At 37.6% G+C, this 16498-nt stretch overlaps 1 pseudogene; it reads right to left on the reverse strand.

Annotated features, from left to right (window-relative positions):
- Nucleotides 1-240: 240 nt before the first annotated feature.
- LOC104113462 (uncharacterized) lies at nt 241-12652 on the reverse strand (annotated as a pseudogene).
- Between the last annotated feature and the right edge of the window lie 3846 nt (nt 12653-16498).

The following is a 16498-nucleotide window of genomic DNA, read 5'->3' on the forward strand; positions in this document are numbered from 1 at the left end:
GAGAATTGCCCGTCCTAAAATTTTGTAACAATTATGTCTGGAAAACTGACAACAAAAGCACACATACGCGCATATATATATATATATATATATATATATATATATATATATATATATATATATATATATATATATTGACTTTAGTGGTTTGCTACGAGCATTTTATAATTGATAAGTAGATTTTTTGGGATATTCTTTATTGAAAGTTATTTCCAATGACAAATAGTAATTGGAAGGACGCACACTCAACAAAACATTTTAACAATGAAAATTCAAGCCCTTAGGAACTCTTAGAAGAGTTTGATACAACTCCATAATCACTTAGAGTCACTGATCTAAAGCGTAAACTTTAAATTGCACAGATTTATAGTTATTTAATTTTATTATATCTCAACACATCGTCATCTCTCACGTGCGGACCTGATTCTATTTTATCGTTTAGGCATAGTCAGAAGGGTTTGCGAGGAGGTAGTCTTCAACAGTCTTGAAAAGTTCCATGGCTTGATTTTTGCCTTCATTGTGTTCTTCTTCTTTAAATACATAATCACCCTTTGTGTGGTACTCAGTTGAAGTCTTGCAAATACACCCTCCATTTCCAGATGTTTCGAATTTGATATTATAGGTAACGAACTCCAGTTTGTCATCTAAAACATCTTCTTTGATCAGTGAATATTTGGTTATCAAGTTCTTGTCATCAACAACATGGATCTTGTGCTTCAAGTACTTGATAGGAGAACCTGCCATTTTCAAAATAAGGCAATTATAAAAATCACACATTTAAATTAAATTTCCCCTATATCTTGAATGATGCACTTTTCTGAATAGAGATCTCTTTAGCGCTCATCTCTGCCATTTTTATTTATTTAATTAAGTATCTCTTCTAGAGGGGAGTCTTGGAGCAACGATAAAGTTATCTTTGTACAACCTATAGGTCACGGGTTCGAGCCGTGAAATCAGCCACTGATGTTTGTATTAGGGTAAGCTGCCTATATCATACCCCTTGATATACGACCTTTTCCTGGACCCTGTGTAAACGCGGAATGCTTCTTGCACCAAGTTGCCCTTAAGTATTTCCTCTATATTGGATAATTTAAAAGTTCACATTCAGATTGTGCCTTCAATTATCGTTATCGTGTGTAAAAGTTACAACAGTGGCGGATATAGCACTCGAACATCGAGTTCGGCTGAACTCACTACTTTCATGCAGAACGTAAATTTATATATAAAAATCTACTAAAATTACAACAAATTATTAGTTTGAAACCATAGAAATTAAATCATAAATTTACGTCTGAGTTAAAAGCAAGAAAATAAGATCAATTTATGATGTTCAATATGTAGTAGACAAATATAAGATTATATAGAGTAGAGATCATAAAAATTACCTTCAACAAAGTTCATCTTCTTGATGCTTCCAGTACCACCATCATCCTCAACAATCTCAATTAGTGTTCTTAACTACTTTTGGCATCAGTTTTGGGACAAGGTTTTCAGAATCAATAACAATAGCTTTGAATAACCTAGTAGGGGCAACTGATGTTGTGACCTCATGAGTATAGGTAGTGATGTTTTTGCCTTAGAGATATTTAATTAACCAAAAAAAAGGATAATATTTGAATGAGGAAAAACTTATATAAGTTGCTTGAAAATGTTTTGAGCTGTATGATAATGAGAATGTACTCCATTCTTATTAGGCTCAACATTCAAATTACTCCATTTTAGACATTTGTGTCCATTTTTCTAGACTAGATGTTCTTGATCTATACATTCTCTTTATGTTAAATGGTTTAATAATGAGGCTTGCTGACTGGGTGCAGTGGCGGATGCGGACTTCTGCTAAGGGGTTCAAAAAAGGAATAAGTTAAAAAATTTAAAGAGATTATAGCTAGTGAGAATGGAACAAATGACCTCATAATGATTTTGAACTTCCTTGACCACTAAATCATGCTTTTGGGCTGTGTAAATTTTCGGCGAAGGGGTTCGGGTGAACACCCTTGCGCCCCCTAAATCCACCCATGTGTGGGTGTATGTTATCTGTTTCAAACCTACCAAGTTCTCGTTTTACATTTTAATTTAATTAGCTTATCGGTTAAGGTATGTTTAGTGTGATTAATTTCCTTTATCTAGCGTAATGATTTTGCGTAATGTACCCTAGGATATCATTGGCGCATTGTACCCAAAAAATAATGGGATTAATAATCTCTTATTTATTAACATTCGTTTGGACAATATTGATTTAGTGTGCAGTCTTTCAAGCTGACCCAGGATTTTGTGCAAACGGGTTCAATTGTAGAAGTCCATAAGTAATATAAGCGGTATAAGGCACGAGAAACACGTTTTTTTGTCTTTACTGCTCACAACGTGATCTCGTAATAAAGTCCTCTTAAAGTCGGTGCTCTATATTTTAAACAAATATTTTCTTATTTTAATTTTAAAATCTAATTTTAGCTAATTTATTGAACTTTAACAAAAAAAAATTGACCAATTTTAGAATTTATTAACTCTTAAGAAATTTGATCGATTATAAAATCTTTTTAGCATTTATAAGTAATAAGTTATTATTTGCAAAAGAAGACAATAAGAAAAAAGTTACAAACTAAATTAAATTAACACCAATAATCAAAGAAAGAGAGCTTATACACTAAAAATCAAATTTTAAAAAAACGAAAAGAATTTCAACATAAAACAAATTAAATTAAACTAACAAATGACAAATAATTTCAACAAATATATTTGCAAGTCTTAGCAAATTTTATGAAAGGGGAACTAAAATTACCTTCCGGAGTAAACTAAACTTCAATATAATTTTTATTGAATTTATGTAAAGAAAATAAACTATAAAATAAAATAAAGAAAACGGCAAAATATATACTACAAGGAAAATAATTTGATTTGATTGCAAAGACAATTATATTAGGCTATGCTGCTATCTTTATGGGTTTGTTTCCTTTTCGGATTCTTGTAGCAATTTGTACAAACAAAAAAATAAAGTAGGCACAAAACATGAAAATGATTCGAACACACCACCTTTTGAACCCGCTCGACCACTTTTGCAAGAGCAAAGCTTCTGTCAAGTGGGTTTGAATATAATTTCTATACAAAATTTACCTTGCTTTAGCCGTAATTTATATATATATATATATATATATATATATATATATACACTACTCCCTCCATTTCAAATTAGATGAGGTACTTTCCTTTTTTAGTATGTTCCAAAATAAATGACACATTTCTAAATTTGAAAATAATTCAATTTTAAACTCTTTATTTTACCCATTTTATCCTTAATGAGAAGCTTTTATAACCACACAAATGTCATGGCCCCACAAAGCTTTTACCCCTTAAGCTTTTAAGACCACAAATTTTAAAAGTCTTCTTCTTATTCTTAAATTCCGTGCCGAGTCAAACTACCTCAACTAAATTGGAGTATTATTTTTTTACGAAGAGGGTTCAGTTGAACCCACTTGTCACCACGCGGGTCTGCCCCTGTTTCAATCACCCACACGTCTATCCCCTTTCACGCTTCACTCAGCTTTATCTCTAAAGTACAAAAAGAACCTAATAAAAGAAAATATAATATGATTATTAGTTGATTACTATATCTGTAAATATTAGAGTTACGTTTGGTTAGGTAAAATAGACAACTCATACAGCGTCATTTATGATAATTTTTTATAACATTTAAGATAATGCAACATTAATTTATAATCCCTAGTTAAAAGGTCTAATCTTTTATATATCTAGTTGTAGCAATTCTTTTTAATACGATCCAATGTTTCTTAGGTCTCTAGCAATGTTAGTTGATTGGGTATATATCGTCATGATCTTAATTTACTGAAATAAAATTCCTTTTTTTTAAATTTACTTTATTTATTTCAACTAATTTGTGATAGTTAATCCTTCTTCCAAAGGAAAAAGGTATTCCGGTTTATTTGTTTTTTTTAAAAATATTTTTATTTTGGCTGTTTCCTAAGTAGGACAGGATTAACCAACCCTCTAATTTATCAAAGTCCTAATCAAAGTTGGTCTAGGAGGATTTCGATGGTGTAAGTTTAACCGTTAATCATTTTCTTGATTGGAGGATTTCGTTAGAAGAAACATCGTCATCGACATAGAGAATAATGGAGATTCATGAAAATGAACGTAGGAATGATGCCTTGCTCACGTATGTTTCACAAATTTTGCATTACAAAGTGGTTCGAGAAGAAGCTTCATTGCCCTATTTGCCGTTATGAGATATCAATTGATGAATTTAGATTCCTAGCTAGCTAGTGTTTTTCTTTTGTTTTTTTTTTTTTCAAAATATAAAATGAGGAAAGAAGCATTAATTGGGGTCTTCTTTTTGTTTTTTTTTTTTTTTTTTTTTTTTTTTTTAAAGATATGTTAGTTGGATTGTCTTTATTTGAGACTACAACATGTACAATAGTTGATGTGATTAAGGAAGCTGAGTTGAATAGAGAAAACATGTCACGACCCAATTTCACTTATACGTTGTGATGACGCCCAACACTATAGCTAGGCAAGTCAATCAGTAATTTAACATAACCAAAAAAATAATAAGACACCAAATTCTACCAATGTGTGTGCCAAGACCTGGTGTCACAAGTGTATGAGTATCTAGTAGATTATACAAAATCTCAAATATTGTCTGAAATAAAAATAGACAGAATGTAAATATAAGAAGAGACACTGGTAGCTGCAGAACGGCTCAGAAAGGCAGCTCACCACTATGCCTCTGGATAACGTGGGTGTAAGATGATAGGTCCCCCACTAATACTTGCCTCAGGTCCTGCACAAAAAGTACAGCAAGTATAGTATGAGTACGTAAACAACGTGTACCCAGTAAGTATCAAGCCTAATCTCGAAGTGGTAGAGATGAGATGGCCGACTTTGACACTCACTATGTGTCAATAATAATAATTTGAAATACAACTAGAATATCTAAATCAACATGATTCACAAAATTTACAATAATTTATTTAACTAGCAGAAATAATTAAATTCCTTCAAATGCAACAATTCTCAATATATTAATTAAATTCCATCAATTCAAATAATTTTTAATTTATCAATTAATCTCATTTACAGGAATAACAATTAATTCCTTAACAAGCAGGAATAATAATTCATTAAATTTCAAGGATTCTCCAATTTATCAATTAGCTTCGCAAGCTGAAATAAACTATTCAAGTATTGTGTAATTATTATTATTAAGCACGATTTCTGCTGAGGACGTACGGCTCAATCCAGAGTGTCGTGTACACTGTCGAGGGACGTGCGACACGATCCATAGATGCATCTATCCTGCCGAGGCGTTCGTCCCGTTCCACAAGAAAGGAGGATATTTTTTATGTACCTCCGGAAGGAAAGTATATTTATTATGAGATAAATTCGGGAGGAAGAACAATTTCTCTTAACAATTAATTAAGTTAAACAGAAAATCAAGCATATCAGATTTCCATTCTAAAATATTTTTATCTAACAATTCACAATATATTCATATATATATATATATATATATATATCAATTAATATTAATTAAACAACGAATACAATTTACCCAAGTAATTCATACTTTGAGTCCTAAACTACCCGGACTTTAGCATTTATAGTAGCTACGCACGGACTCTCATCACCTCGTGCATACGTAAACCCCACAATTAGCAATAATTATTTAATTTAATCACCCATGAGGTAATTTTTCCCTCACAAGATTAGACAAGAGACTTACCTTATCTCAAAGTCCACTTTTCGATTATCGCGTAGCGTAAAATTCTCGATTCGATGCCGAAAAATCTGAAACTATCCAAAAGTTATATAAAATAATTAATATATGCTCAATAATTCGAAATTTATCTATTAAATAAATTATCCTATCCAAAATGGTAAAAATTTCTAAAATTCACCCCGGGCCCACGTGCCCGGATTCAAAATTTTTTTGGATGAGAACGTTAACCATAATCTCAAGAACTCAAATATATAATTTCTATCCAATTCCATAACTATTTTCGTGGTTTAAATCCCATTTTGTAAAAATCTAGGTTTTTCACCTAAACCCTTGATTTCTAAGATTTATTAGTTATAATCTACCCATAATCTATGTTTTTAACTCAAGGGGTGTAGAATTAACTTATCTTCCAATTGCTAGTTGAAATCCCCCTCTCAAAAGCTTTGAAATCGCTCGAAAATGGAGGAAAAATTGGCTCATAATGTCTGAGCCCTGACTTTTTAACCAATCTGCCCAACAGGCATTTCCGCACCTACGGACAGTGTACAACACGTGCGGCTTTCACACCTGCAGAAAATCCTCGCAGGTGCGAGTTTCAGTCGCCTGGTCCAAGGTCGCTTATGCACACCCTTCTTCGCACCTGCGCGTTCGCAAGCGCGCAAATCCTCCACATCTGCGGTACACTGCCCCCTCCCCCTTTTTCCGCTTCTGCGCACAAGGACTCGCATCTGCGAGGTTCGCTCCTGCGAGCTACTGCCGCACCTGCAAATGTCACACCTGCGGCTGGCCAAGCGCAGGTGTGATTCTGACAGTAGCTGGGAGCTTCAGTTTTGGCTCCCAACTTCTAACTTGGTCCGAGCCTCGTCTGATTGACACTCGGGGTCCCGGGACCCCGTCCGAACATACCAACAAGTTTGAAATCATAAAATGGACTCGTTCGAACTCTCGGAACGTGTAAAACAACATCAAATCTAAGAATCATACCTTAAACCAAATTGATTCAAACTTAAAAAATTTCAAGTTCTTCAATTTACTTCTAATGCGCCGAAATATACTTAAACTACTCGGAATGACACGAAATTTTGCGTGCAAGTCTTAAACCACTATATGGAACTATTCCCAATTTTGAAATTCCAAACGGACTTCAATTACTCAAAAATCTACTCCAAACCAAATTTAAAGAATTTTAAATCTTCAAATAGTTGATTTTTACTATTAAGCGTCAAAGCGCTCGGGTTATCCAAAACCCGATTCGAACATACGCCCAAGTCCAAAATCATCATACGAACCTATTGAAGCCAAGTGTTCCGATTTCTGGGGTCGTTTTCTCAAAATATTGACCGAAGTCAAACTTGGCCATTTAAAGCCAACTTAAGGAATCAAGTGTTCCGATTTCAACCCAAACACTTCCAAATCCCGAACCAACTATTCCCGCGAGTCATAAATTAATAAAAGCATATTCGGGGAGTTTTATTTTAAGGAACAGATTTTTAAAAGTTAAAATGACCGGTTGGATCATTACAAAACACTTTGAAGAAGTTGAGAATTCCAAGCTCATTTGCATTAATGTTTTTTTTACATTTGATATTTTGGTCTAAGTTCATTATACATGTTACCAAAATACAAGCGCTTCTATTTGATGTAAATGTCTTATTATGCTAAAATTACACTGGAATTAAGTTTTTTTCTTCTTTTCGTTTTTTGCCAAAAAGATCAAATTTTACATTTTTATAGCGTAGTAATATATTTATGAGTTTCTTTTTCACATAGTTATCGATTGAGTAATAAGAAAGTAATGTGTTTTTGAGTATCTTTTTCCACAATAGGGTAAAAAGAAATTAGGACTCCTCGTTATCTAAACATTAGCGAATTCCCCCTTTTCTCCCATAAATTAATATAACCCTTTCGAAAATATTTGAATTCATATTCATTTTCTCTTTTGCTTAATTCGGTAATTTGTTTTTATAGATATTTGGATTTGACCATGGCTATAGAGGAGGATTGTGTAAGTGATAAAAAATTAACCGTCTGATTTTGACTTTTCTTTGTTGACATTTGTTTAAGAATGATGATACACGAATTCTAGGATTTTAAGGTGGCGGTTGCCACAATTTTCTTTAAAGTATATCTTGTAATAAATAATATAGAGTTTGTTCGAAATATTTGTTTGATTTTTTTTTATTCGGGCAATTTAATAGGTAATTTTTATTTGCAAATATGAAATTACATATCTTTTTCAGACCCTACTTGTGGAATTTTACTGGGGATGTTGTTATTTTTGTATTAAATTACATCTCAAACATCAAAAATCAAATGTAATTAGCATTTTCAAAAAAGGAATCGCACCTTTATTATTAATAATACAAATAAAATAAATATTTTCACTATAGAACTACTTCTTTTGGATGCAAAAAATAAATTTGCACACGTAAAATAACATCTTCATAAGGGAATTTTACCAATCAGAATAAGAAAACTTTTAAAAAATATTTTCAATAGATAAATTATACCCATAAGTAAAGGCAAAATTAGATAAACTACAAGATCCCAAACATTAAACCATAAATCATATATTTTTCTAGGCAATCTTGCGAAAAATTCATCATAACTTAATAGTAAAGAGATTTAAACTGTATTTAAGAATCATAGAATAACACAAATTTTTATGTTATAATAAAAATAAATTATAAAAATTAAATTTGATCTCAATCCAAATTCCGATTAAGACCCAAGTTTTTGATTTTAAGAGAAAAAAACTAAAAGATTTGAGATTAAGATAAATACTCATTTTATGGAATTTTTAAATTTTGGAGGCTTTTTTGTGAGTGTTCTTGCTAATGATCACAGATAAAAATAATAAACAACAAATAGGAAATTGGGAGGTAGCAAAAAAAAAATAACTGGGACAATAGAAATAAAAAAGCACAACGAAAAGGGTAAGTCAAACAAGGTTCAAGATAAATTAGAACCCGAATTTTACACACAACAAAAACTTTCAAAAAGGTCTATCAGCCATGACATCTTTATCTAGTTTGCGACTGAGGGTGGCAAACACAAATATTTAACCTAGTTTAATAAAATTTTACAAAAATATATGATAATTTTACCAACCTAGCGGGTGTCATACCTGCCACGACCCAATTTTACCTATAGGTCGTGATGTCACCCAACATCACCACTAGGCAAGCCAACTAGTGAATTAAACAAATATTTCCTCTTTTAATAAATTTTCGAGTAATTAAACTTTCCTTACTTGCAAGATTTAAGAAAAATATAAAGTCTAAATAAATAATTAAAAAAAAACCAAAATAATAATTTCAAGACTACAATTCTACTAGTGTATGTGCCAAGACCTGGTGTCACAATTGTATGAGCATCTAGTAGATTATACAAAATTTCAAGTACTGTCTGAACATAATAGACATAACACAAATACAAAGAGAGACACTAGGTGCTGCGGAACGGCTCAGGAAAGGCAGCTCACTACTAGGCCTCAGGATAACCGGGATACGCACAGATAGGACCGCTTGATGCACTTATTTCAGATCCTGCAAAAAAAGTGCAGCAAGCATAGCATGAGTACGTAAACAACGTGTACCCAATAAGTATTAAGTCTAATCTCGAAGAAATAGTGACGAAAGGTCGACTTTGACACTCATTATGGGTCAATAATATTAAGATAAATATTTTTAAATAAACATGATTTATGTGAATAACAATAATTTCCTTAACAAGCAGAAATAAATAAATCTTTCATAATTTAATAATTTCCTATAAATCATTTATCTTCACAAGATGCAATAAAATGTCAAAGTATCGTGTAATTGTTATTATTAAGCATGATTTATGCCGAGGACGTACGACCCAATCCAGAGTGACGTGTACACTACCGAGGGACGTGCGACACGATCTATAGATGCAAATATCTATTGCCAAGGCATTCGGCCCGCTCCACAAGAAGAGAAGGATATTTTATAAGCATTTGACTTAAACATTATTAATGATTTATATCCAAGGTGATACAAATTTTATTAACTACCTTTCAAATTTTCTCTAACAAGTTCTAATATAATTTAGGCATTTTAATTTAACAAGTATAGTGCAAAATTCCAAATAGTTCATGAATTGGGTCCTAAAACTACACGAACAATAGCATAATAGTAGCTACGCACGGACCCTCGTCACCTCGTACGTATGTAACCCCCACAATTAGAAATAAATATTTATTTACAACACCTATAGGGTAAATTCCTCTTACAAGGTTAGACAAGAGACTTACAACGTCTCAAAGCTCACTTCCCGATCACAATTTTGCGTTAAAGCCTCACTTTGGTGCCGAAAAATCTGAAACTGGCCAAATACTATATAATTTAATCAATACATGCCCAATAATTTGAAATTAAATTATTAGACTAATTAACCAACCCAAATTGGTAAAATTTCTAAAATTCACCCCGAGCCTACGTGCCCATATTTCGGAAATTTTCAGAAGAAATCGTCACCCATAACCTTAAGAACTCAAATATACAATTTGCATCCCATTCCATAACCATTTTCGTGGTTAAAATCTCATTTTTATCAAAACCTAAGTTTTTCATCTAAACCCTTGATTTTCATAATTTATATGTTAAAATCTACTCATAATCTATGTATTTAACTCACAATAAGTAGAATTAACTTACCTCCAAGTTTCTAGGTGAATACCCCTCTCAAGAAACTCCGAAATCGCCCAAGAATGGAGAAAATGGGTCAAAAATACTCAAACCACGACTTAAATGAAGGTTCTGCAATCTGTGATTTTTGCACCTGCGGAAAATCCTCGCAGGTGCGAGTTTCCCCCACCTAGCCAAGCTCCGCACCTGCGGACCAAAGGACCGCTTCTGCGCGTCGACGGGTGTGACAAATCCTTCGCGCCTGCGACCCCTCCGCTCCTGCGATCACTGGCTTTGCACCTGCGCGTTCGCAGGTGCGCCAAGTCTTCTGCACCTGCGAATGGCTGGGCTGCCCTCACTGGTTCGCTTCTAAGGCTCATGGCTCGCACCTGCGACTGTCCAAGCACAAGTGCGATTGCACCAGAAGCTGAAAGCTTCAGTTGTTTCTCCTAAGTCCAAACTTGGTCTGAGCCTCATCCAGTTAACACCCGAGACCGTCGGGGCCCCGCTCGAACATACCAACAAGTTTGAAAACATAAAACGGACTCACTCGAACTCTCGGAATGTGCAAAACAATATCAAAACTAACAATCATACCTCAAACCAAATTGATTCAACTTAGAAATTTTAAAATCTTCAAACTTACTCCGAATGCGCCGAAACATACTTAAACTACTTGGAATGACACCAAATTTTGCGTGCAAGTCTTAAATCACCATATGGAACTGCTCCCGGGATCGGAATTCCAAACAGACCCCGATTACTCCAAAACCTACTCCAAACCATATTTAAAGAACCTTAAAACCATCAAATAGCTAACTTTCACTATTAAGCGCCGAAACGCTCCCGGGTTGTCCAAAACCCGATTCGAACATACGCCTAAGTCCAAAATCATCATACAAACCTATTGAAATCGTCAAATCCCGATTCTAGAATCGTTTTAGCAAAATGTTGACTGAAGTCAAACTTAGCCTTTTAAATGCAATTAAGGAACCAAGTATTCCGATTTCAACCCGAACCCTTCAAAATCCCAAACTAACCATCCCCGCAAGTCATAAAATAGTAAAAGCACATACAGGGAGTATTATTTAGGGGAACGAGGTTATAGAAGGAAAAATGACCTATTGGGTCTTTACATTCTCCACCTCTTAAACAAACGTTCGACCTCGAACGAGTTTAGAATCATACCTGGAGTGCTGAATAAGTGTGGATATCTGCTCTGCATGTCTTCCTCGGCCTCCCAAGTCACTTCCTCGACTGGTTGGCCCCTCCACTAAACTTTTACTGTAGAAATCTTCTTGTACCTCAATTGGCGAACTTGCCTGTCAACAATGGCAACTGGTTCCTCTTCATAACCCAAGCTCTCATCTAGCTGAACCGTGGTGAAGTCTAACACATGTGACATGTCGACATGATACCTCTAGAGCATAGATATATGGAAAACTGGATGAACTCCTGATAGACTGGAAGACAAATCAAGCTCGTAAGCAACCTCCCCAACTCGTCTCAACACCTCATATGGGCCTATAAACCTTGGGCTCAACTTACCTTTCTTGCCGAATCTCATGATTCCCTTCATCGGCGAAACCTTCAGGAGAACTTTCCCAACTACCATTAATGATAAATCACGCACCTTCTGATCCGCGTAACTCTTCTGTCTCGACTGTGTTGTACGAAGTCGCTCCTGAATCAACTTCATATTTTTCAAGGCATCCTTCACCAAATCAGTACCATATAACTTAGCCTCGCCGGGCTCAAACGATCCGATGGGCAAACGACATCGACGACCATATAAAGCCTCAAATGGAGCCATCTCGATGCTTGATTGGTAACTGTTGTTATAAGCAAACTCGGCCAAAGGCAAGAAACGATAGCGCTGACCTTCGAAGTCAATCACACATGCCCTGAGCATATCCTCAAAGATATGAACTGTCTGCTCTAACTTCCCATTAGTCTGCGGATGAAAGGATGTGCTGAGCTCTACACGGGTCCCCAATTCACTTTGTACTGCTCTATAGAAATGTGAAGTAAACTGAGGGCCCCTATATGATATAATGGAAATTGGCACACCATGCAACCGAACTATCTCCTGAATATAAATATGGGCCAACCTCTCAGAAGTATACGTAGTCACAACCGGAATGAAGTGCGCCGACTTGGTCAACCTGTCAACAATGACCCTAACTGCATCAAACTTGCGCAAGGTCCGCGGTAACCCAACTACGAAGTCTATAGTAATGCACTCCCATTTCCACTCCAGTATAGCCATCTACTGAAGTAGGCCACCTAGCCTCTGGTGCTCATACTTAACTTGCTGGCAATTTAGGCACCTAACTACATATTCAACTATGTCTTTCTTCATCCGCCGCCACGAATAATGTTGTCTCATATCGCGATACATCTTCGTAGCACCTGGATGAATGGAATACCATGAACTGTGTGCCTCTTCTAGAATCATTTCCCTTAGCCCATCCACATTTGGAACACATAGATGACTCTGGAGTCGTATAACACCATCTTTGACGATAGTAACTTCCTTGGCACCACCCTGTAGTACCGTCTCTCGGAGAACCAACAAGTGTGGATCATCAAACTGGCGAGCCTTGATCTGCTCAAATAGTGAAGAGTGGGCAACGACACATACAAGAACTCGGCTGTTCTATGAAATATCCAGCCTCACAAGTCTATTAGCTAAGGACTGAATGTCCAAAGCTAATGGCCTCTCCTCTACTGAAATGAAGGCCAAACTACCCATACTATCCGCCTTTCTGCTCAAGGCATCTGCAACTACATTTGCTTTGCCCGGATGATAGAGGATGGTAATATCATAATCCTTCAGTAACTCAAGCCATCTACGCTGCTTCAAATTTAGATCCCTCTGCTTGAACAAATGCTGCAAGCTGCGATGATCCGTGTAAACGTCACAAGATACTCCATAAAGATAATGCCTCCAAATTGTAAGAGCGTGAACAATCGCAGCTAACTCCAAATCGTGTACCGGGTAATTATTTTAGTGGGGCTTCAGTTGACGCGAAGCATATGCAATAACTTGCTCCTCCTACATCAATACACAACCCAGGCCAACGCGTGAAGTGTAGCAATACACTGTATATATCCCTGAACCGGAAGGCAACACTAACACTGGTGCTGAAGTCAATGCTGTCTTGAGCTTATGAAAGCTCACCTCACAATCATCGGACTATCGGAACGGAGCACCATTTTGGGACAATCTACTCAAAGGTGCTGCAATAGATGCAAATCCCTCCACAAACCAACGATTATAACCTGCTAACCCCAGGAAACTCCTGATCTCGGTCGCCAAAGTGGGATGATGCCAATTCTGAACTGCCTCGATCTTTTTGGGATCAACTTTAATACCCTCGCCCGATACAATATGCCCCAAAATTGCTACAGAGTCTAGCCAAAACTCACACTTGGAGAACTTAGCATATAGCTTTTTTTTCCCGCAAGGTCTGAAGAACCACTCTCAAATGCTGCTCGTGCTCCTCCTTACTACGCGAGTATATTAAAATGTCATCAATGAAGACAATGGCAAACAAATCAATATATGGCCTGAACACCCTGTTCATTAGATCCATAAACGTCGTTGGGGTGTTAGTTAAACTAAAGGACATCACCAGAAACTCATAATGGACATATCTAGTTCGTAAAGCAGTCTTCGGAACATCAGAATCCCGAATCTTCAACTGATGGTACCCCGATCTCAAGTCAATCTTAGAGAACACTCTGGCACCCTGCAATTGGTCAAACAAATCATCGATTCGCGGCAATGGGTATTAGTTCTTAATGATAACTTTGTTCAATTGGCGATAATAAATACACATCCGCATAGTCCCATCTTACTTCTTCACAAATTATACCGGTGCGCCCCAAGGCAACACACTCGACCTGACAAATCCCTTTGCTAACAACTCCTCAAGCTGTTCTTTCAACTCCTTCAAGTCTTTCGGAGCCATACGGTATGGTGGAATAAATATGGGCTGGGTACCTAAAGCTAAGTCAATACAAAAATCAATATCACGATTTGGTGGTATGCCTGAAAGATCAGAAGGGAACACATCAGAGAAATCTTGGGCTACGGGCACTGAATCAATCGCTTGATTCTCTGTAGTAGTGTACCTAACATAAGCCAAATAATCCAAACAAACCTTCTCGACCATGTTTCGAGCCTTTAGAAAGGAAATAACCCGACTAGATACGCTGACAGACGAACCCTTCCACTCCAACCTAGGCATACTTTGGAATCACCAAGGTGACAGTCTTGGCATGGCAATCTAGGATAGCATGGTACAGAGATAACCAGTCCATGCCCAGGATAATCTCAAAGTTGGTCATCTCAAGCAATAGAAGGTCTGCTCTAGTTTCATAACCATAGAATGTAACAATGCAGGATCGGTAGATCCGATCCACTACATCAGAATCGCCCACAAGAATGGACACATAAACATGAGTGCCCATGGACTTATGAGAAACACCCAGGAAATGAGCAAATAGAGATGACACATAAGAATACGTGGACCCTGGATCAAATAATACTGAGGCATCTCTACCGCAGACAAAAATAATACCTATGATCACTGCATCTGAGGCCTCTGCATCTGGTCTGGTCGGAAAAGCATAGAACCGAGATGGAGCGTCACCTGACTGGCTTCTACCTCTAGGACGACCCCTACCGACCTGTCCTCTACCTCTGGGCAGCCGGTCGACTGGTGGAGCAACTGGTGCTGTAATCATAGGCTACTGACCCTGCTGCACTGGCCTACCCCAAAGCCCGGGCAGAATCTCTACATATGACTGAAATCCCCGCACTCGAAACAATCCCTCGGTATGGTGGAATGCTGACCTGAAGTCTGGACCTGATGACCTGAATACCCACTGGAAGAACCCTGAATAGCTGGTGGGCGGTAAGAACTCTCTGGCATAGCACTAACATAAGGTCTCACTGGAGCACCTCGAGGAGGCGGTGGTGCTGGGTTTGGGGGCCTATAGGACTGACCTCTCACGAACTGACCTCTACCCCAAATCGTGGCACCTCTGAACTCTCCAGAATATCAAAACCGCTTGTCTCTCATAGCCTTCTCTTGGCTACACTGATGTACACCCTCAATCCTCCAGGCTATCTCTACAACCAGCTCATAAGAAGTCCTCATCTTAGCCATAGTGGCATGAATGCCAGTGTGCAAACCCGCAACAAACTTCCGTACTCTCTCTGCATCAGTAGGTAGTATCATAAGTGCATGGCGCGACAACTCGGAGAACCTCGCCTCATAGTCGGTCACTGACATCTGACCCTGCTGGAGTTGCTCGAACTAAAACCGCAATTCTTCCCTTTGAGAGGGTGGCATATACCTATCGAGGAAGATACGGGTGAACCTGTCCCAAGTCATGGGAGGAGAGTCTGCTTGTCTGCCAAGAAGATGGGACTGCCACCATCCACGGGACCTGCCCTCTAGCTGAAAGGTAGCAAAGTCTACCCCATGGGACTCCAATATCCTCATGTTGTGCAGTCTGTCCCTATACCGATCAACGAAGCCCTGGGGATCCTGATGTCGCTCACCCCCAAAGACAGGAGGATGTAGTCTGGTCCATCCTATCCAATAGATTCTACCGCTTGCTGGCCGCAGCTGGTCTGGGTTCAGGTATAGCTGCTGCCACTGGCTAGGCTCCGCCCAAGGGTAGTGCACCCTGGGTCTGATATACTGTAGCTGCATGGCCATGAGCCTGCGCGGTAGGGGTCTGTGCTCCCCCTCCCGCTTGAGATGTGGCTGGGTCTACCGAAAATAAATCGACCCAAGTCATTGTATCCATGAACCGCAACATACGTCCCATGACCTCCTGGAATCCCGGTGCAGACATGAAATCCACCGGAGCTGGCTCTGCTGCGGGAACCTCGCCCTGCTCCTCAATGATAGGATCCTATGCTGGACCCACTTGTGGCATATCTGGAGTAACCCTGGGACATCCTCGTCCCCTACCACGGGCTGGAGCCCTCCCTCGGCCTCTGCCTCGGTCTCTAACAACATGGGGAGAAACTCTTCCCTGGTCTGGAACCTCCGTAGAGCGCATTATCACTATCTGTAAGAGAATAAGAGAA

Source organism: Nicotiana tomentosiformis, chromosome 9 (assembly GCF_000390325.3).
Source record: "Nicotiana tomentosiformis chromosome 9, ASM39032v3, whole genome shotgun sequence".
Classification (NCBI taxonomy): domain Eukaryota; kingdom Viridiplantae; phylum Streptophyta; class Magnoliopsida; order Solanales; family Solanaceae; genus Nicotiana; species Nicotiana tomentosiformis.